Source organism: Suricata suricatta, chromosome 17, assembly GCF_006229205.1.
Source record: "Suricata suricatta isolate VVHF042 chromosome 17, meerkat_22Aug2017_6uvM2_HiC, whole genome shotgun sequence".
In the NCBI taxonomy this organism is placed as follows: domain Eukaryota; kingdom Metazoa; phylum Chordata; class Mammalia; order Carnivora; family Herpestidae; genus Suricata; species Suricata suricatta.
In genome coordinates this window covers 46708453-46729651 of record NC_043716.1, presented here as the reverse complement: position 1 = coordinate 46729651, position 21199 = coordinate 46708453, and the positions used below count along the sequence as shown (strand labels likewise).

Genomic DNA, 21199 nt, shown 5'->3' with positions numbered 1-21199 from the left:
CGGGCCGCCCCCCGTGCCCCTGCCGCTCCTCCCCAGGGCCGTCCGGCTCGTACCGCCCCACCGAGCCCGGGCTCTGCCCGGACGGACCCCCTCCCGCCCCCGGCGCCCGCGACGCGGCTCGGCGCGACCTCGCCCCCTGTCCAAGGGGGGCTTTCTTTGAAGCGGCTCCGCTGGGGCCGCGCCTCCACCCCCACCTTTTACAGCAGGGCTTTCCGCGGGGGAGACGGGCGCCTCGGACGCCGGGCGGCCCCGAAGTCCATTGCTGTGAGGGGTTATTTTTATTTCCCGGCTCTCGGGTTGTTACTGAGTTGCCAGGACCTTATCAAAGCGCAGCCGGCTCCAGCCGACTCCCCCAGGCCGGGCTTGGGGAGCCAGTGATCCCGCCGCGCCAATCACAGCAGCGCTCGGCCGGCCCGCGCCGCCCGCCTTAAAGGGACAGCGCCCCGCGCCGGCACAGCCCGCCCCAGCCGCACGCTCGTCTCCCGCGTTAACTCTTCCAGGGTCCTCCTCCACCCCCTGCGAGGCCCCCGCCGCTCCGGGAGCGCTCTCAGCCGGAGTTCCAACTCCGCCTTTCAAGTTCTCCGGCCTCTTTGCTCCGGCTTCCTCCCCCTGCCTGCCGTCGCCCTCCCCAGCTCTGGAAAGCAACAGTTTATTGTAGCATTCTGGCCGTCGCAAGAACTGCAAGCAAGCAGATTTTTCTTTTTTTCTATCATCAAACACTTCACCTCTATTCAAGTTTCCCTGGGAATTTGGGCTGCGAGGATCTTGTAAAGGGAGTTCCAGGACCGGGTTAGGCTGGCCAAGTGTCAGAGGGCAAACGCGGGCCTGGATGCCTAAGGCGTGGGTGTGCCCCTGCCTGCGTTTTTCTGAGTGTGGCTTAGGACCGACCACAGTGCGTTTGTGGATGTGTGAAGATGGGAGTGTGAATCTGCCGGCGCAGGCCTGAGTGCTGGAAATGGGCTCTGACACCTCGTTAGGAAGCATACCTCAGTTCCCTGAAGGTTTTACTCCCAACTTGCCAACCTGGCCGCCAGGACCCTTCTTGTGCACCTACCGAACATCTTTCTGTAACAACCGCATTCCCAACACGCTATTGCAAGCATCCCCTATCCTGCCATATGTTACATATTAAACAGACATGGAATGTCTTTTTTCTCCTTGGTCTACACTTTTCATGTATTGAAAACTCCTCACTCACTGTCACCTTTGGATGTCCCCTCCCCACATGCCACTGGTAAGGTTTATGAAGCACAACCGTCTCTTCTCACTTCATGTAACAAGAAAATATGTCACAAACCCAGAACATCTATTGCTAGAATGATCCCTCCCGTGATGCGCTATTAACTTTTTCTCCTCTTGAAAATCTTAAAGGAGTCAAATTGTTTCAATAAGTGAAAAGGGGAGCCCAGTGCAGCTACCGCGCAACGGCTTGGGGTCCCCAGCTTTACTCACTTTATTTACTTTTTGGTTGAGCTTAATGGATGACGATCCTTTTCAATGCAGAGGGGCCCATGACCTATCATTAGACCTTCAGAACTTTGAAACATGCAAGACATGGGTCTCATTAGGTTTCCTTAGAAAAAGGGAGGGATGGTAAAACACCCATGATGTGCTAGAAAAGGGGGGCTGTGTCCTGCTGCCCCCAGTCTGTGGGGCTGCAACAAGAGACTAGAATCCTAGTCTGCCAGAGTTTTTAGCTCCTGAGCGCCAAGGCGGTTGACATTTCCCTTCCCCTCTGTGTCCATGGTCTGCCCCTCCAGGCGCACTCCCCAGGCAGCCAGGCTGGCAGTCCAGGCTATGGCATATGGCCATCTCAGGGCAGACAGGGAAGGCTGGTACTAGCGTGTGGTAGGATCACTCCTCCTTGCCTTGCGTCCACTGCTGAGTGTGAGACAGGCTTCGGGTCCACTTCGGGTCAGCTCCATCTAAGAGCCTGGCCTTACCGAATGCTGGTATGTGGGACCTATGGCCCAGGGCATGCCCACCCACTTGGGCGACCCCATGCCAGCCAGGAGCAAAGCTGTCCCTGTGGTTCCAAGGAGTCTCTAGCCCACAGAGGGTGTTATTACAGGAGGGGAGATAGAAAAAAGCAAAACATCCAAAATCAAGATAAACAATGATCAGAAAGAGGAGGCTTTAGAAGAGGAAATGGAAACTTGGTCTTCATGGGTGGTTTTCCTCCACAGCTGTCTCTCCTGACCCTTCGGTGCCACCCCCCAGCCTTCATTATGCAGGCTCCCCTTCACCTAAAGACTCTCCTGCTCCTTCCTTCCCCTAGGGCTGCAGAAGCAGGAAGGAGGGAGCAGAGATGGGGACACAGACACAGGCCTGGTGTCTTCTCATTAATGATCCCTCGGAGAGCCTGATTTCCAGAACAGGTGCTTGGTCGCCTTGGCCCAATGACTCCCCCTCCCTCTCACCCCTGCCCTTTCTCCTTCCCCCTGGACTTGAGATCTGGTGGTGCGTTTCCCATTCAGCAGGAGGCCCGGCCAAGTGCTGAGAAGCCAGGAGCCCTCCCAAGCGTCTGGATCTTTGACTACTTGTTGATAATATTTCTGGAAGAGAATCCAAAGTCCTTTGCTTATACCCTGCCCCTTTCTCAAGATAGCACAGTTTTCCATTTTCCCCTTCTCCCTGGCAGCAGCCATATCATGTGACTTGTTGTAATCCTGCACGGTTGCCTGGAAACTGGAAAGCAAGGTGATGGATTTCTGCACATGCTCACTCTCCCCCCTCTCCTTTAAAGAAAAATCCTACGGAGGATAAACAGCCTACTTTGCCTAAGTGCAGACAAGTTTCATAAAGCAGAGAGTATAATTCTTTTCTGGAATTATGTATTGGGTTGGAATCCTAGCAAACAAGGACTCGGACTCCCTGGGAAACACCTGGCCAGATCTCCAAACTTTAGTCAGCCCCCCCAAAACCCTTCTGGAGTGGAAGTCACACCAGTTGTGACTTCGGAGGACATGATTTTCTGAGATCCAGTGACTTTGTCTTTTATTTCTTTGGAAAAGTGCCACCTTAGACAATGTACCTTTGTTTACAAGGAGGTGGAGAGAGACACAGGTAACCTTTCCTAAGACAGCAGGTCACCTAGTTGTTCTGAGAGTTGTGTGTTCATCTGTCGAGTGGAGGAAACAACCCTCCAAATGCTATTGTGAGGATAAGCCACAAGGTAAATGTCCAGCAAGATGGTCAACACACAGTAGGCACTCCATACTGTGCCCCCAATCATCAGGGAAGAAATGCTCTGTCTCCAAAGCAAAGATGCCCTCCCGCTAGGAGTCATGCATGGGGGCGGGCAGGGTGACGGGACAGGAGTGGGGGGGCTGGATGCTACCAAGGAGGTCCTACAAAGGTCAGCCAACCGTGCCGCCTTCCCTGCAGAGAGGAGCAGGCTGGGAGGGACAGGGGGCTGTGCCTGTCTGCCATCTCTCAGAAACAGTCCTCTCCTGTACCCAAAAAGAAACATCCTAAAGTCTAGCCCGGGAACTCTTAAAGTGATATCTGATCCAATCCACGTTTAGAGGTGGAGGAATATAAGCTACGAAGGGGCGGTGAGATTTTTCCCAAGATCACTTCACCCATGCTGGAGCTGAGCCGAAACCTTGTAAGGGTTCTGTCTGACTCCTGGTTCATCCTCCCCAGGAAGAGACCCCAGGGTAGGGCTGGCTAAGAGGGGACCCTGAGTTTCTCAAGTCCCTGACTTGCAACATGAGCCCCTGACTAATACACATGTTGTGAGATGTTTTCCTAAAAGAATCACCCCGAGGCTCCAGCTTGAAATTCTACTGAGGCACACTTCCTTCTCTCCATGCTTTTGGACCATCCTGACCCCAGGAACTAGGCTATTCCGTGGAGTCTCCTACAGTGCAGGCGTCCCAGGGGCATCTCAGGGGGTCCTGGTTCACCTAAGGGATGTCTGACTCTAACAGAGGATGAGAGGAGGAAAAGAAGAGGAAAGGACCAACCCAACTTCCCACCCTTCCCCCTTTCTACTTCCTCTCCCCTTAGCAGAGGGGGGACTGAGATATCAAGGTGGAACTTTTGAACCCACAAGAGAAAAGAGGAGGGTTCTCGAAGAAATCCTATCCATAGAAGTGCCGGGGAAACTTATTTGTTAATAAAATTAATAACAACACATCATTTAAATGTTAAATTTAAAATAGGGCTAATAACGTAAAACCTCCTAATCTGACTTCCTTCCAAGGGCCTTTAATATTTATTATAAATGGAGAGGTTCCTGGGTGGCTTAGTCAGTTAAGCATCCAACTTCAGCTCAGGTCATGATCTCACAACTTGTGGGTTTGAGCCCCACATTGGGCTCTGTGCTGACAGCTCAGAGCCTGGAGCCTGTCTTCAGATTCTGTGTCTCCCTCTCTCTCTGACCCCACCCCGATCACGCTGTCTCTCTCTCTAAAATAAAATAAAACATTTAAAAATTTAAAAAATATTTGTTATAAATGGAGTTATTTGCCTCTTGGACCCCTCGCATCTTGCCCAAGATTCATCATCTTTTAAGGGCTGGCCTGAGCATGTAGCCAGAGAAGGCCACCCATGTTAACACAAATCCAGAAAGAGGTTCTCAGTTTTGAAATTTCCTTCTCCATTGCATCAAGCAGACACACGTGGAAAAGGTTGTTTTCAGGAAAGGACGTGAGAAGGAGGTAGGAAAAGAACTTGTGAGGTACCACCCGAGGGGCAGCATGGGAAACTTTGCTATAAATAGGTCTAGGATGCCAAGCTCCCACCATGGACCTTGTTTTCTGCTCCTGATGTCTCGTCCTGCTTATTTGAAACAAGTTTTGGAAAGTGAGGTTCTGCCAAGCTTGGGATCAGTTCCTTTATTCGTTCATGTCAGTTTCTTGATTGGCTTCGAACACGCCCACAAGCTGACGGACTGCTTTCTCTGTCTCCAGGGCATGTGCCACAGCAGGAAGGGAAGCGGGGAGAAGATGTTTGGGAGAGTCCCAGCCCTCCCCCCAGAACCCCTAGAGAGGTTCTGGATATTTGCTCCCCATGAAAGAGCCTTCCTCTTTCCATGTCAAGTGTCAAATGCTGCTCTATTAGGTAAGCTGCCTTGGATGCTGCCCCCACGCCCGTCCTGCGCCTCGCTGACACTCCGGTAACGTGCTGGCGAACGACTTATAAGAGAAGTCTACTCTGCTGTCTACGCTTTCTCCTCTCTCATTGTCTCCTCAGCGCACGATAGTCTTTGCCCCCTCGAAAATCACTTTCAGCCAAGTAAAAATCATCCAGATTGGCAAATCCCATGGGCCCTTTTTGCTCCGGATAGAGCTGGACTTAGCGGCAGCCTGGCCTCCTTCTTCTTGCTGTAGTTCAAGGCTCTCCCTGATCTTTCTTAACCAGGAAGGTCTCCATCTCACCCTGCTCTGCACTCCTCCTCAGCCCTCACACCCTGCTCTTCCTCTCGGTTCTTTCCCCCTGAAATGGTTTCCGGGCCATTGCCTGCCCCGCCCATACTTCCAAGCCCCATTCACTAGAGACCAGGGCCTCCCAGACCGCAGCCCTGCCCTCTCTCCCTGCCTCCCTCATCATCCTCACCTTGGAAAGGGGGCCCACAGCTGACTCAAATTTAGCATCTTAAAATGGAACCTACTTAGTCCCTGTTGAACCAGCCATCCTCTTGGTAGGTGATGACCTTACCAGGCCCCTGCTGCCTCAGATAGAAACCTGGGTCATTTCTAGATCCTTCCTTTCGCTCATCCATCGCCATTCAGTCATCCAGCTCTGTTAATTCTGCCTCTGGAAAATCTCCTACAATCACCACCTTCCCTCCATATCTACCACCAGCACCTGCCATGACTCCAACTCTTCTTATCTCTTATCGGGAAGAGCAACATTCTGTCCTCCCAGACTTCGGTTCCGAGCCCCCTGCCCCGGGTCCCTGACATGTTGCCACCATAGAGACAGCATTCTGCCCTCCAAGATTGACCATATCATTCCTAGCGTCAAATCCTCTCTTGGCCACATAGAGCCTCCAGGACAAGGTCCACAGCCCACTGTACGGTGCCCGAGGTGGTTGGCCCTGGCCAATCTCTGGCTGCATCTCCTGCTGCCTTTGCCCTCTCCCCACCCCTGCACCCCTGCCAAGGTCAGTCCCACATGGTGACTCCCATCTGCTGTTCCTTCATGCTTTGGAACTTGAGAGATTCCTTTGGCCAGGAGGCCACCCTCTTTGGCTTCTTCAATCCCTCCTCTGTTGCCTCCTCCCAAAACTGGGAGAGGCCCCTCTCCTCCTTCTTTCCAGGATACCTGGGTGGGCTCACCTCTAGCAAAACAGCTCCACTGATCTACTTCTATTTAGCACCCATTCACCCATGGGCTCTGAAGAAGGGGCCATGTTCTTTGATACCTGCATCCCTCAGCCCAGCCCGTGGTTGTGGACACAAGTGATAAGTGAAATACTGAACACCTGGTATAACACAGGGCCAACCATGGGCCAGCCAACATGGAGCCAGTCTGGGTCCTGGGGCTGGGTCATGAAATACCCCCAATCAGGGAGAAGCCTTTCGTTGCTCTGTCATGGGGAGTTGTGGTTGGCATCCTCTAAGTGGCCCTCAATGATCCCTGTGTCCTGCACCCTGTCCTGTGTCCTTCCCTCCCTGGAGCGTGGTGGGGCTCAGTGATTTGCTTCTCACCAACAGAATACGGCAGACAGAACAGGATGTCCCTTCTGAGACTGGAGTATAAAAAGATGGTGACTTCTATCCTAGGTGCTTTTTTAGGCTCATGAGGCAGCCCCTTGGAAGGGAGAGGCCGGCATGGCCAGGGACAAGGCTTTTTCTAACCCAATGAGTGATCCTGGAAGTTGATTTTTACCCAGCCAAACCTGGAGACCCATGGAGGCCCAGATGATCACTTTTCTGCAGCTACATGAACCACCTTGAGCCAGAGGCACCGGCTAAGCCCAGACTCCAGACCCGCGAATTAAGATACATCCTTTTGGAAGGGGATCGGCAGAACCAGTCCTGTGGGTGAGACTTTCGCCTCGTCATCTAGCACCGCTAATGCTGAGAACCAAGGTCCCATACATGGGGTTTCCGGGAGTCTTTTCCTCACTTACTATATAAAAGCACATTGATGGGGAACAGCGATGAGCGTAAACCGGCAATAATCACGTTTGAAGTTCTTCCAAGGTTACTGGATGTTTGTGTAAAAACATATCAACTTTCTCCAAATAGGTTATGAAATGAAAGACCAAACTGATTTGAGATTTTACTGAGTTACAGGCTAGTGACATTTGATCACCCCCAAAAACATTGACTTTGCTGCCACCTTTCCCAAGTCATTGGGGTCCTCCCCCAGCTTAATGGAAAGACAGAGGACAGAACTTATTTGTCTATCTAGAAGGTAAATACGAATAGTATTTGCTCCTTTATTGCTTCAGATTTAGAAGAAGGAAAGGAATCTTTCTCTTGGAGCGGTGGGGAACCGGGAAGAAAGGTAGATGCTAATGAGGTATCTTTGGGATTAAAATGTGTCGCCCAAAGTAGCAGAGTTGGGGCTCATTCTCTGCAAGACATTTGTAAAGAAATCTTCAGAATTGCTATCCCCGAACTATCTTAGTTCCTGGGGAGAAAACTCCTGAATGAGGTGGCCCTGAGCAACGCTGGAGTCGTCTTTTTTGTTTTCGTTTTGTGGATGGGATCCTTGTCTGCACATCAGGTGTGGGCTGAACGTATTTCATGGTTGGTTGTTGTTGTTGTTGTTGCAAAAAACGTGAGTCTCATCTTCAAATTATAATGTGTGGATTGAGCCTCTATTACTAATGCTCTCTTAATCAATATTTTCCCCGAGTGTAGAAGAAAAGATACAGTAATCATTGAAACGACAAAATCTGTCTTGATAATCTCAACGAATCACCCCAACACTTGGGGGATGTTAGGGAAAAAATGAAGTGGAAAAAGTCAGCCTTGAGCCGGCCCAGCTCTCCAGACAAGGATGATTGCAGCGTGATGCCACGAACTTCAACAGATGCCGTGACGGGAAGGCCAGTCTTTTAAGCTGAAAATACCATTTCCCCTCTCCCGGAACTGATGGGTATTTCTTTTTTGCAGAATTAAATATTTTTCTCAAGGTCAATATGATCCCTGCCTCATGTCTATCTACCTGTGTACAACTTTTCGCATGAATCCGTTAATTTCACACATAAAGAAATCATCGAGATCTGGTTGCCTGACTTTGGGGGTCCCACGAAGTGGGTAAGGGGCTTTCTCCTCCTCCCCTTCTCAGTGCCAAGGTCAGAGAAGACGGGGGAGAGCAGTGAGCCAGGTGTGAGGGGCAGGTGTGAGACAGCTGCCTGCCGGGCAGACCGCCTTCCTGATGGCGGCTCAGAGGGAGCCCTGGAGAAGCCCCAGGTGCGGGATAGCTCCCAGAGGTCAAGACCAAGAAGCTCCGCCACGCAGGAAGGGCGTGGGCGCCCGATGGCCCCAACTTCTCCCCCCACCCCCACACTGTTCAGCTTTCTCAGGTGACCACCCACTTCCTGTAGGTCTAACGCTGCTTCATCTTGGCTTTTCAGTAACAGACATGACCTTCCCAACCCCCATCCCAAGCTTCAACTTTTTCTACCCCAACAAAGGCTGCTTCCCCCACTCCAGCCTCCCCAGGGGGTCCCTGCCTCGGAATTTCCCTGTGAAAAGGTGTCAACCTTACACTCTACAAGACAATGGCGGGCCTGCTGGGCACTTGGGACGCTGCTCAGCTTGAGAAGAAGGGACCTTTTTCCAGGGAGCCAGGAGGGAAGTCCAATGTCATGGGCACTAGGGCACCAACGTGGACCCAAAGGCCAGAGTGCCTGACCTCTGCAGCTCGCTGTCTGGGGGGGAGGAAGAGCCCAGAATCCAGGCTCTGCACTGAAATTGGCAGTCCGGAGGTGGGAGGGTGAGGGGCGGCGTCCAGGGGCTGTGGGAAGAGGACCTGCTGCAGCCGCAGGCAGGAGGTAGCTGTGCCTTTTCCAGAAACCCATGGAAACTGGGAGCAGGGGAGAAAGGCAAGGTGAGGCAGACTGGCCGACATGGGCTTGGCAGGACTTTGTGGGCCAGGGAGAGAAAATGTTTTCTTCATCTGAAAGTACGATTATGAGCCAGGGGAGTGTGGCTCAGTGGTTAGACGCGGAGGCTCTCAGTATGGATGGCCAGCGCCCTACCGAGAGCCTGCCCTTTCTCTGTGCCTCAGTTACCCCTGGTATAAATTAGGACAAATGGTAGCGCCTGGCTTGGGAGTTGGTGTGAGGATCACATGAGAGGCTGCAGTAAAGTGGCTGGAACCACCTGGGGCCCGTCGGCACTTGGCCAGGATTAACCATCTTGGGGAAAAGACTGAGAGAGAGAACAGTCCAGGCTGGGGCCTGGCTCTGCCGCTAAGGACACCCTGCAAGGCTTTCGGGCTCCTGGAGACTCCCTTCCCTTCACTAGAAAATGGGAATAAAGTAATGGCAGATTTCGGTCGGAGCCTGCGTGGAAACGTTCTAGCCAGTCGATTTAGCTTCTGGAAGACGCCGGTGCTCAGCTTTCTGGCACGGAAGGCGTGCCAAGGCCAGCTGAGGACTTGGCACACGTTTTATCTTCTCTGTGCCTCACTCTCAGTCCCCAACCAGGGGTGATGGCTGGCTTCATGCAGGGCTCCACCAAAAGCACCCCCAGCCCCAAGCTTTGCAGGCCCGACGGCGGGTCAGCCATTTCCTGTTCAGGGCGTGCACCCTCGCCCAGCACTGGCAGCCCTGGCCCTGCCGCCTCCGGTCGGTCGCCACCACCTTCTACCCTCCATGCCTTTCCCGGGGCTCCCACACCAACGGACTTGGTGCGTTTTATGATTCTGCTGCTCCTCCCAAGGGCCCTAAGGTGGGCCCCCGTGGGGTGAGGTCAAGAGAATGGGGGCCCACCCCTGGCCCTATGTGTCCTCAACCTCCCAGCAGCTACCCCTCCCTCAGACCCTTCCATGGGGCTTCACATAATTGGCAACAAGCATATGCCTCAGTGCACTGGTTCTCTCTTTTTTTTTAATTTTTTAAAAATTTTTAATGTTTTTATTTATTTTTGAGAGACAGAGAGAGACAATGCGAGCAGGGGAGGACCAGAGAGAGAGGGAGACACAGAATCAGAGCTGTCAGCACAGAGCCCGACGCGGGGCTTGAACCCATGCACCGTGAGATCATGACCTGAGCTGAAGTTAGATGTTTAACCGACTGAACCACCCAGGTGCCCCTGATTTTAATAATTTTTTAATGATCCGGGTGTGACCACCAAATTCGAGAGGCCTTCCCCAGCACATTTGTTCCTCTCTTTGTAAACCCTGCAAGGTGCTGCGTCTCAACAATGTGGATTCCATCGCTTATTCATATTCTGCGTCGAAGAAAAGCGTGTTCAAAGACAGTCCTCCAGGCTAGTGTGACGATGACCACAGACATGTCAAGCCTTCCTGCCAGGGTGCACTTTCTGTTGCTGGCCACAGGGTTCCTAAAGTGTTGGGGTGGGGTGGGGGGGGCTTTGGGCCCGTCTTGCTCACCAGCGAGGCTTGTGTGTGTCTCTGAGATACAGCTGGCTGTGACCTAGGTGTTGCCATGATGTCGGGGAAGCCCCCCTGCACCCGGGGCGGACGAGAGGTTCAGAGGACACGAGAGTCCAAGACGGAGCCTCTCCCGGATCCTCTCCGCCCCCCTGCATGCTGGCTCAATGCACGCCTAACGCGCTGTGCTGTACCCTTTGCCCTACCAGGGCTGTCCTCATGCTGTGTGTGCCTGGCACAGGTCTACAATGTCCCAGGGTGACTTCCCAGGGGCTCCCAGGGCCCCCTCGGCAGGGACTCCTCACATGACACTGAAGGGACAAGCAAGTCCGCCTGTGTCTCCCCCCAAGGCAGGGCCCTGCAGAGCAGGCATTCCGTGCTGAAGGCAGTGGGGGTGTGGGGGAGGCAGAGAGGGAGAGGCGAGTTTGGTCCCCCTGGACTTAGCAGTTTCCTTGCAGTCTGTACTGCAGTGACAGACGGCCAGCAGTTTTCAGGTTTTGTTCTCCTCCCTGGGGGTGGGAGTGGGGGTGGGGATGGAGGGGCTGGTGGCCCGCAAAGGAACCTGGATGAACTTAGTAGGTATGGTGCACTCAGCACGGGGTTCCTCGGCCTAGTTTCCTGAGTCTGGATGGATGTGGGGGCAGGAGAAGGCATTGGGAACATGTTGGGGCTTTTCTGCCGGCCCTTCACTACTTGGCCTTGTCCACTTGCAGTAAAGTGGACAGAGCCCCCGGGGGCTAGAGGGACGGAGGGCACTGGACCCATCTCTCCGTTGGCCACCTCTTCCGACCACCCTTCCTGGAAGCAGGCCTGCTGCATCCTTTGCTGGTCAGCTGGGGGGCTGGGTGTCCCCCGCTGGTCCTGCATGGGAGCTTGCCTCCTCCCAGTCCTCTGGTCCCCAGGTGAGGGAGGGACGCCTGGCCCCAGGAGAGGAGACGACTAGCCAGGGTGTGGATGACTCTGCCCATCCCTCCTTGGAGTTGGCTTGCAGCGTCTCCCTGTCTCCGTCTGCTCCTCCAAGCCCTAAGTGGTTCCACAGGGCAGATCCCACAGGGTAGGGCCGAGGTTTTCTCTCCAAACCAATGTCAGGTAAGTACGTCCAACTTGGGATCCAGGGAGCCGACGGTTGCTGATTACTACCGGGCATTTACTTGATCAGCAGCAAACTTGACGTACCTGACTCTGCCTGCCTGACTCCTGTCTCTTCTCTCAATGAGCCCTACACTTGAGCAGGAAAAGGGGGTGCTATTTATTAGCCCAATTTGGAACTTGCTTTCTCCGTAAATGTACTCTTTGAGGTGGGCCTCATTCAGGCGCACCCAAGGCTGGGAGGAGGGGACTTAAGAGAGGCACACAGAGCCTGGAAGTGACAGTTGTACTCATGCCAGAATCTATCTTTTCCCACCCTCCTGCACGAGGCCTGGGCTGGCCTGCTTGTCTTGCATACGTAATGTGTTAGACTTGCCAGAGAAGCCCGTCTAACCAACCCGAACTCCACAGAGCTATCAGTCGCTGGGACCAAGCCTACTCCTTCCTTTGTATCCAGCGTGCATGAAGGATAGAGCAGGGGAGTTAATGAACGAGAAGCAATCCCATTCTCTGGTCTCAGGAGTCGGACGTACATTGAGGTTCAAGTCCTGACCCCACTCCTGACCTGGAATAAGTTGTATATCCTTTTCCATAAGTTATATATCCTTTGAAGCCTTGCTTTGTTCAAGCACAAAAGGAAGCTAAGAATAAATAATTTTAAGGATTGTTTATGACTGAAGTAATTTTCAAGCTCTGTCTCTTTTTTTTTTTTTTTTTTTTTTTTTGCTTTTTGTTTTGTTTTGTTTTGTTTCCCACTTACCCTTCCTGGGCTAACAGGCCCAAGATGCTGTGGGTATCAGGGTAATATATGCAACGTGCCAGCCATAGTCGCTGGCGTGGAGAGAGCAGAGCCACCCCTATTTGCTGTTCACCCTATTTGCTGTTCGTATTAGCACATGTCCGGTGCAGGAAGCTGACCCCAGAGACCTAGAAAGCCTGATCACACTGAGTCTTGTACACGTGGCTTCTGGGCCCAAGTCAGACATTACCATAGACCTTTCCAAGCTGGCCCTACCCAGGCTGCAGGGAATCCAAGGCCTCATCCCAGAGGGAAGGTGGGTCCGTGGCTCCCTCCTTGGCGCCATCTTCCATCACAAAGAGCGGCTCTGTCTGAACCCCCAGGGTCCAGGGCAGTAAAAGTGCCATAAACGGATCGAGCTGCCATAAACCAGAGATGGAGTCGTTAGCAGTTTCCTTTCTGATAAGGGCCCTGAGAAAACTGCTGTGATTTCCAAGTCTGGTCCTTGCACCCTAGATATTTGAATCCTTGGGTCAGAGTCCGCAGAGAGAGAGAAGACTGAGGAGAAGTCCTCCGAGGGGACGAGAAAGACTGGGAGGGGGAGAGGCAGGCCGCAGAGGGTTTTGGGTAATAACCGTAGCAAAGTGGCTGAGGCAAGGAGGCACTTCCGGTGAGTCAGGCTCTCTGCGAAGAAGTCAGCTCATTTACTTCCTCTCCCCCAACTACTCCCTGTCGCAGACGCTACTATTATCCACCTATTTCACAGGAAGCACAGGCCTGGGGGCGGGACACAGCATAAAAACACCAATGCGGGCTCCCTGTTCAACTTTAGGAATTTCAAGATGGCGCCACCATGGCGCCTCTAAACACGGGGACTGTGTGACTGCACTGGTCACCTGCCCATGGAGCCAGCCTGTCTAGAGGGCTCCGGATGCTCAGTGAAGGTCCCGCGGCAGTAAGTCGTGGCGGGGGCAGGTGTGAACACAGTGCACTGGGAAAGAACAAGGGTCTGGGTTGGTTCCTTGACTCCTCCCAGCCCTTTTACCCTAGGGACGTGCCGCCACCAGCCACAGGTGAAGCTTAGAGTAAGTAAGTAAACAGTTTAGGGTCACTCAGCTCTCTAATAGGTGGATTCTCCTGAATAAAGCAACGATTTCAAGGTGGGCCATTGCCTTGGAAGATGTCAATCTCCACTTGCTTAGACACCCTCCTGGGGGCAGGGGAAGCACCCCAAATGGAAGGAGCTGCCCTGTAAACATCCCTTGAGGACAGACATGAGGACTCTGCTACCAGGAACTTGCCTGGCTCTTTAGCTGATGGAGTTTTCTTGCAAAAACTCTGGTCCAGTGTTAGCTTCTCATTCTCCGAAGGACAGGTGTCAGTTCCCATAGGCCTAAATATCTGAAGGCATCTTGTCTGAACTGCAGGTTTTAAGAACAAGAGCCATCAAACTGAAGAGTGTTGTATTGCCTTTCCAGTTGGCTCTGTGTTCTTACCGATTGGATGCATAATCAGGGAGGGTTAGTGGCCAGTGCCCACATCTACATCCCAGTCCTGGCTCCAACTTGGCTCAGGCCACTCTGGGCAGTGAAGGGGTCTCACCTGCACAAGGAAGGGCTTGGATACCAGCTTGGATGCCAACTCTTCCATTCCAGACTCTTCTAGTCCATTCTCCCTCCTCACTGCACATTGCACCCCCAGGAGATGATACCACCTCATCTAGACGGTGGCTGGACGTATCAGCTAAGAGGAACAAAGTCTTCAGAAGGCAGAGGGCTGTCACCCACTCATCCCTCTTCTGCGTGTGCAGCCCATGTGGGCCTCCCTGGATGATGCTAAGAGGTGCTGCTCTGTGACCTTTGGTCTCGACCACAGGGGTAGCGCTCAAGACGGACAGCATGGATGCAAGCAGATGCCGACAGTTTGGGACCCGCTTCTTCCTTCTGTCCCTGTGGCTCTTCCAAAGAGCCATCGTGCCTCTGTTTTGGGAGGAAGGGCCAGGTTTCCCAAACTCTCCAAGAATTAATGATGAGTCCGGGATGCCATCTTGTGCCTTCTAGACATTATTCCAAGCGTTCAGGGCTATGTACAACAATAGGAATTTGGAAATAACATCGACGTCTGTAAGAGGACCGATTAAGTAAATCATAGCTATGGCGCAAGCAGTATAGGAATATTATATGGTCTTTTAAAAGGTAATGGAGTTGTAATGATACTGGAAGTCCATAGGAAATTAACTCGAAAAAGCAAGAGGCAAAATTGTATAGAACACGTTTTCAACTAGGTAAAACGGATAGAAAAAAATCATTGAATAGTAGATGGCAGGATTGCGGATCATTTTTCTCTGGCTTTTTATAGGTTGTCAGCCACCCCTAGCCAGGCCTGGATGGTAACATTTTGTGCCATGTGATCCTATCCTTTTCTGGGCACAGCTGATTGAACTGCATGCAGCCATGTCACTCATGGGCAACCCATCATAGGCAAGCCGGCTCCCCTTGACCTGGGTAGTGAGGCCTAGACAGAAGCGCGGGTTGTTCAGTTTTCCTATTGACTCAGAAATTTGAACTGAGAAACAAAGAAAAAAAAAGTGCTCCAATGGAAGCCAAAGCTACAGAAGGGGGGCAGAGGAAGGCTGGGGAAAGAGCAGCCATGGCCTGGGAGTTGCTGAAATTATGAGGGGCCCGAGGGAGGGGCCATGCGCTGAAGGATTCCCCAACCCCCTTTGGGGTCAGCTGACTGCATCTCTGGTCCTTGAAATGGAATATTATTATTTTGTATTTTCCAAAATTTCTATAATGACATTATGTTCCTTTTAATAATTCACTACCAAAGAGGGGTTCCATCGCTCCTTGGCAACCCTACCACCTTGGAGTGCCTTCTACTAAGTCAAGTATTTTAAATAAGCTTGGCTTTGCATCACTTCACCAGGGTTTCGGAGGAGCGACCAGTCAAGGCCATTTGAATGCTGTGCAACGCAGATCTCAAGCTGGGGGCCTTGGCATCAGACGCTCCCAGCCAGGGCCTGCTGGGGACACCCTGGCAGGCCAACAGGGCCTTGTCCCGCTCAGAAATGTCATCTTTGAAAAGCAGCTTGGCATCGTGCCCACCACATTTCTAGATAAGTCAATGAATCTGCATTTGCATGATCCTTCATCTATACTGCAGTACACGGCCACTCACATCCACAAACCAGAAGATGAACAGCCTGGAAATACCAGACAAGGAGATGGGAGAAAAGATGGAATCCATTTTTGAGAATCTGAAGTCCATTTCCTCAGGGAGGGGACTCTTGTCAGTTAAGTCTGAACAGACACAAGTGATCGACGTTTGGCCCTGTGATCCTTCAGCACTTCCACTGCACCCCAACGTTCCTCCCCGTGACGTTTCGGTTCCTTACACTTCCTGCTATCTCAGACTTTTGGCCAGATCTGTTGACTTGACAGTGCAGCAGAGTGGCCTCAAACGTTCTCTCCTCCTGGGTAAAATGCACAAGGCCATGTTCATTTATCTATTAGCGTTCGTGAACCTTCTTCCTACCTGTTTGCAGTGCTGACTGCTGGACAGGAAAGGCCTTGCGTGGGTGACGTGGGAAGGAGTGTGTTTGGGCTCTCTGAGCATCCTGGGCTTCTAGGGAGAAGGCCCGGATGACGCAGCCAGATGGAAGCTGTTGGGGACACCTCAGCCCTGGGCTCCTGTCCCGGTTTCACCACTTCAAAGCTGTGTGGTTTGAGCAAAAGTCTTTGCCCTTCCTGTACCTCAATTTTCTCAACTACAAAATGGGAATGAACTGTTAACAGGGAGGCTGAGATGAGAAAATGGACGGAAAGGTCCATGGGTCCAGTCGGTGTCCTCTAAATGCTGGCTTCCTTTTACCATAGGGAAGAAGGCTGCGGCCACCTCTCCTCTCCCTCCCTTTGTGCTTCCACTGGAAAGATGTCCAAGAGCCTCTGGAGAGACGGGTCGGGGGCTGGGCATGCTGAGCCCAGGGCAGCCACCCCCAGCTAGGCACCTTTGAGAGTCTTCCATGAGCCGACCGATTGCTCATTTTGCAGACTCTGTCAGCACGCAATGCTGTCCTGGCCCGGGGAAGGGTGAGTGGCTGCAACCAGGTTTAGAAACACATGTCAAACCCAATTCCAACCAGATGAGGCTGGCCTGCTTCCAACGGCCACTTTCCATCCCTTCCAGCCAGAGGGAGGCTGGTCCAGATCCAATCCCCAGGCAGCCAGGCTTGTTTGTTCCCCAGAGGCCTTGGGTCCAGACTGAGAAACTCACCTCTCTGCTCAGGAGGCTCCATTCAGAAGGTCCAAACCATGAGTCATGGAAGCTCAAGGATGCGGCAACCTTCCAGAGAACCCACTGCCCACCCTATAGCTAAACGGGCCAGTTCTCTCCCTGAAAGGGGGAGGAGCCGGGCAAAGGAGGAGGCGAGGAGATGCTGTTTAACCACCACAACAAGAGGGTTGGGATGAGCCACTGACTCCCCCAGGAAGTGAAATATCCCATATGTAGCGGATGGGCCTGAGCCAGTTGGCCTGGAAGCCACCGGCTTCTCTTTGCCGGGTTAAAAATGGTGGCTGGGGGAAAAAAAAAGCCACCGCCACCCAAAAAACCAACCCACCAGAAAATGCAGCATACCGTACCAGCAAAGAGTCAAGGAGGAAAGGAAATCCAAATGTTTTGAGTTTAGCTATTAAGCATAGTTTCCAGCGAGTGTACTCATGTCTTGAAATGAAACAGATGAAAGCAACATGTGTCAATGGTTGTAGGAAGACAATAATGTCATCAACAGGAAATAAAGAAATTGAACCCTGAAGCCTCAGCCCAGAACTTAACTCTTCTGCTCCAGGTCCCGAAGGCTCTCTGCATGGAAGGCTGGGGAAGGTTCTTGCAGCCCTAGGTCTCTGCCTCCATGGGCCCTGGGAGAACCCTCTGCAAGGACAATGAGCACCAGAGAAGGACTTGCTTTGTTAAGGGCTGATGGCCTTGGAAGGAAGGGAGCCCCACAGGACCAGGAAGAGCTAAAGGGGAGCCACACGGCCTCCGTCCACGAGCAGTTACGAGTCCTCGGTGCTGGGACCACAGTGAAGAGTTCTTGGCAAGGGCGGTGCTGGCTGCTGGCAGAGGCGGCCAAGCCAAGGCCACTGTGCAGGCACTGAAAGGGTGGGTGGTGTCTCCTCCCCCGGGGGATGCATGGGGCCCCAGGAGGCTGTCAGGGCTGCTCTGTGGCCAGGAGTGCAGATGGGGCAGGCTCTCCTCACCCAATCCCTCTACTCAGGACAGAATGGAGAAAGTGGACACCCACCCCTGTGACCCACCCCCACTCCCAGAGAATCCTGAAAAACAGTGACTCCGGACACTCGGGGAGGTGAAGCTGATGTCCACACGCCTCGAGGGTGGTAGGAATGGCTTCCCCAGGCCTCTCTCCCCACATTCATCTCTGAGGGACAGGCACCATTCAGCTTGAAGGATACCTGTCTCACTGTTGACTCTATCACATGTAAATAATACATGCAATTTAAAATGAAACAGGAAAAGGAGACTACAGTAGGTAAAATGAATAAAGCAGGACCGGGGAGCCAGAGCATTTGTTAGTCCGGTTTTAGACGTGGCCTTGGCTGGCGGGCGCAGGGGTGCCCGACAGCTGCACCCGCATCAGAATCCTTGGGGAGGTTCGGAGTTCTGCTCAGGGGACTCGGGAGGCCAGCTTTGGGGGTCAGAAGAGGCTGCACTGAGACTATCTAAAGCAAATGGATGGTAGCCTTTTCATTACAGGCAGATAAAATTAATGGACAGAAATGCTTTAATTCCGAGGCGCCTGGGTGGCTCAGTTGGTTAAGCGTCTGACTTCAGCTCAGGTCATGATCTCTCAGTCCATGAGTTCAAGCCCCATGTTGGGCTCTGTGCTGACAGCTCAGAGCCTGGAGCCTGTTTCAGATTCTGTGTCTCCATCTCTCTCTTTCCCTCCCCTGCTCACACCTGACTCTCTCTGTCTCTCAAAAATGAATAAATGTTAAAAAAATTTTTTTAAATGCTTTAATTCCTACTTTCGTCATTAAAAAAATTAAGCTTCTAACAGGCCTCAAAGCCAGATTGCAGTACAGGTGCTTAGGTATTACTCAGAAATGTATATATTTGGATTTACCGTGCTTATGCATACTGGCCTGCTCAGGCTATCCTAACAAAATTCCATGGACTGGGCAGTTCATGCAACTGAAATTTCTTTCTCACAGCCCTGGAGGCTGGAAATCCAAGACCAAGGTTCCAGCCAGTTGCGTTCCTGAGGAGAACTCTCTTCCTGGCTTCCGGACAGCCACCACCTCACTCTGTCCTCACGTGGAAGAGAGAGCGAGCGAGCTCTGTTCCCTTCCTCTTCCATTAAGGGCACCAACCCAATCATGGGCGTCCCACCAACCCTAAGTACCTCCCAGAAGCTCCGTCTCCAAACACCATCATCTCGGGTGGTGAGGGGGGTGGGGGTTCAACCTCGGAATGGGTGCAGGGCAAGTTCATTCCACAGCATCACGTTTCGAGGGCCATCACCAGGTCAATCTGACCCACATCGGTAGGTGCCTGCCATGTGCCACGCCCGGTCTGCGGCTCAGGGGCAGTGTCAGTGACTGTCAGACACAGGTTTTGTCCTCTAAGAGTCTGGGACTTACACGCAGAAGCGGACAACATAACAATCAGAGGCCGAGAGCCAAAGCAGCGATGCACACGGGGTGCTGGGGGGAGGTGGAGTGGGGGCACGGAGCCCACCCTAGGAAAAATGGCAAAGGGGCAGAACGAGTCCGAGGAAGGTAAGAAGCACAGCCCTAGAAGGCAGAGGAACATGAACAAAGGCCCAGACACCAGACACAGTCTTGGGCACGGGCACGGCTGCGTGCAGGAACATATCTTAGGGAGAATGCAATGTGCCAGGCGAGCGGGTGTCCAGAGTAGAGCTGATGTGGCCAGAGAAAAGAGAAACAGAATGTTCCAGTATGGAGTATGGCCTTGACTTCATGGAGAAACCAGGCTGCGGGCAAGCTATGTCATCTACCGTATTTCAAGAAGAAATGGGGTGGGATGGGGGGTTGGGTCTCAGGAAAGAAGGGTGAGATGCAGGAAGCAGGGACCCCAGTGGGAGTCCCTGATCATCTAAGAGGCCGTATTTGGTTAGATATTTACATTTTATTTCGGCAACTTTCTTAGGTGGGGCTCTCCAGAAGCAAGATTCCTGAGATTGGAATTCAAGTGGATTATTAGGCAATAGTCTCAGGGAGAATCTGTAGGCTGGTGGGGAGATGGCCCGGGGAAGGGAAGGAAGCTGGTGAGTGCGTGATGTCCGTCAGGGTCCCCCAGAGGGGAACTATGGCTTACTGTCATCCTGGCTTGGGGACAAAAGAGCTGCAGCATTTGTGCCCTGGCATATGCAGTGTGACATATGGTTGAGGTCTAGAGGAAGAGGATGGGGTGCAGGGACTTCTTGCTTTCCAAGCTTGCAGGCTTAGTGGGTTCTGGTAGCTTCCACCGGAGATGCAGGAGGGAAAGCTGGGAGTGAAGGCAGGAAGGAACCGGTGCCCCAGGGAGGTAGGGGCTAGGGGGCAGATTGTTGAGTGTTGGTTATCTGCTACAGGTAGTTGAGAGGCCTCCCAAGGACTCCCATTGGGTCCCATGAGCCTCAGAATTAGCCAGGAATTAGTGCTTGGGAAGAACTTAGATGGTTCGAATCTGGAAGGTCAAGAAAAGTCCAGAGCATGACTGCAGCATCAACAATGTCACCAGGGTTGTGGGGACCTTGTGGTTCTAGAAGATTCCTCCCCGCTGTGAAAGGGGCAAGGGACACGCAGGGAAAAGAGAGCTAAGAGCTGACTCTGAACATCACTGTTGGCTACAACAGGGCTGCACAGCCCAAAGTGGGGCTGGGCTCCTGGAGCCAGGAGCCCGTCCACCGCTGCCCCCCACTGGTTATCTGAATGTGGGGCAAGGGCGCGTCCCTATCCATCAGTGACTCAGTGCCCTTTATTCCCGTAACCAGGATGGCTCTACCTGCCCTGCCCATTTCTAAGATTGTTATAGGGATGAAAATAGGAATCCACCCTGGGAAAGCTCTCCGAGAGTGTTCAAGCACACTCCACTTCCTAAAGGGTGAGTAATGTCCGACGTGGGCAGGCAGGGAGGAAAGCGACATTCTCTGAACATCCCCGACAGGCTGAAGGCTGCCCCTGCAGGTCTCATGCAAATGAGGGCAGAACTTTGACCCTCGGGCGGGGTACTGACAGAGGCCTTGGTCTGTCCTTACAAGCCACGGATACCACGAAGTCATGTGATCTCCACCTAAATGCAATTAATCACCAAGCATCTGAGTTACTTCTTCAGACTTGAGAAGAGAGATCAAAGTCAGCCAGCCAGCGAGGCTTTGATAAGCCTTTACCCAGGTCCAGAGCCAGCTCCTGGCCCTGCCTCCCCATCCAGCCCGACACATGCGGCCAGTCTCCAGGGCCAGGCCACACTTCCACAGGCCTCCAGAGCCACTTAGCTCCGAAGGTAACCCCGTTCCCTTTCGAATGGGACAGGGAAGCTACTGCTTTTCTCTTGGAAAATCAGTCCCTGTAGGTGATATGGCCTGGGGACCCTCCCTGCTCCCCCTTTCCCTTGATGGTCCCTCCACATCCTCTTCCTGGTAGACCCACAAGCAGAATGTCCCCCTCTAAGACATTAAAGACCCATTTACAAAGGCTACGAGTCTTGGACGCTCAAGGTTGCAGGGAAAAAAAACCCAGAAGTATGACTGTACCATCTGAATGGTCAGGATAACCTTGGAGAGCTTCTCTGTTAGGATTTGTGTCCCGTCTCATT

The 21199-nt window shown here is 52.7% G+C and overlaps 1 protein-coding gene across 1 annotated transcript in view; it reads right to left on the bottom strand.

Moving 5' to 3' along the window:
- Positions 1 to 280, bottom strand: part of AXIN2 (axin 2) — a 30161-nt gene extending 29881 nt beyond the window's left edge. Inside the window, exon 1 of the mRNA XM_029927766.1 lies at positions 195 to 280. The gene's annotated coding sequence lies outside the window, so the exon portion shown is untranslated. The remainder of the gene's footprint in view (positions 1 to 194) is intronic.
- Between the last annotated feature and the right edge of the window lie 20919 nt (positions 281 to 21199).